This window comes from Artemia sp. Qi Xiang Cuo, unplaced genomic scaffold, assembly GCF_049724085.1.
Source record: "Artemia sp. Qi Xiang Cuo unplaced genomic scaffold, ASM4972408v1 HiC_scaffold_3025, whole genome shotgun sequence".
Lineage (NCBI taxonomy): Eukaryota > Metazoa > Arthropoda > Branchiopoda > Anostraca > Artemiidae > Artemia > Artemia sp. Qi Xiang Cuo.
Window position 1 is genome coordinate 1,066,513 of NW_028300420.1, and position 1,778 is coordinate 1,068,290.

The window sequence follows — 1,778 nt, forward strand, 5'->3', positions numbered from 1 at the left end:
AAAAGGTCTTTTTTTTTATTTAAATTGTGATTGTTTTCCAATTCATACCCAGGCCCAACCAAAATATAATTTGAGGTACCAGTCCCTTAAATCTCAAATTAATTGCTTTTAAAGTGTGTAAATCAATTACTACACGTTGATTAGTATCGTCCTACTTTTCAATTTGGAACTTCAATTTTGAATAAGATTTGAATATACTTAAAAAATTGGCGATGAATATTAATTTTGGCGAAAAGTCCTTGGTAATATTACTAGGCTACTAAAGAATTTTGGTTGGATGAAAAGGAGGATTATTGTTGAGACTTTTGATTTTCTACATAACTGAAGTCATAACAGCCTCTACAATGGGATTTTCTTATCGATAAATACATTACAAATATATTTTCTTAAATACATTGAAGTATTTCATATAAAGGAAAAAGAAAAATATTACTATTAGAAATTACGGAAAACTAAGTTCTTAGCAGTATTTGTCACCCCAAATAAGTTTCCTGGCGTGGTTTATGATAGCGTATCTTGCCTTTTTCACCCCTGTATAGGTAGATATGAGAATATAACATAAAAGTTATATAGAAATACGATCTGATTAATTCTTACTCCCCCTTCCTCCTTCGCCATTTATCTGAATCCTCAAGGATAGTAAGCAGTTTGTCAATTAAATTGTACTTTTGTGAGAGTCTACTCTACACCCACCTAAACAATGACTCACACCCCCCTCATCATAGCTGATTCGTAATTACAGATCACCAAATGTAGCAAAATTTAATTACAAATAAAGCGAATTAACTTGGTTGAATCCAGTACTACCACCGTGTGACATTATTTCTTTTGCAATACGGACGCCTAAAAGATAGTTATTCATACTTTTAAATCAATTAGCTTCTCAGGATTTTAAATTGATTGCAAATTCGTCCTCTTCGGGGTAAAGTCGTAGTCTGGCACCGTAAACCAACTTGACTGTCACCCAACCACCACTGCTGTTTTGGCGTCTGGCCCCCTGGAAAATTTTCTGCCGGCGCCCTTGCAATCGATATAACTAATCTGTGTCCTGAATGTGGAAATCACTTAAGCACATTTTAATAATTGTTCATTTTAGGAACAAAATTATGACCTTTGGGTGTGGCCCCGTCACTTATTATATGCCCTGCCTCCAAACATCAGAAAACAGCCAATTAAATAGAAAAAAATACTCTTCTTCGAAATTGTCACTTTAAATTAGGAGAAATAAGATTTTAGGTGGTTGCGCCTAGAATTATTAAAAAACGCAATTTTTTTCAAAGCCTTTTTTTTCATTCAGTGTATTTTCTTTCGAAAAATTTTGGCCCCGGAAAAATTGTGCATTTTTGCAAAAAGTTCACATAAATTGCGCATTTTCGCATTTATGGCTTTGCTGTCTTATATCGGACATCTGGTAACACTGTTGCTCACCTATTCAAAAAAGTTTACGCATCAACGAGCCTGAAAACAAATCTTCTTTTTTATTAAAATCTTAATACTTCATCATAGAACAAAATCATAGCATCACTTCCTAGACCAAACTTCTAAGGCCAATAAATATTTTCAAAAAAAAACACATAGCCTATAACTAGATAGCCTATATATTTCACATAGCCTATAACTATTTTTTCCATAAACAAGCTAGCTGCTGGGAACCTATGAGAGCCAGCGTTCGATATTTCCAAAGAAATTACTTTCATATTTAAAAATGTCTCTCAGGAACTTCCTGGCAAGGGGCCGACGGTCCCAGTTCTTATAATTCAAAAGTGTGGATAATAAAA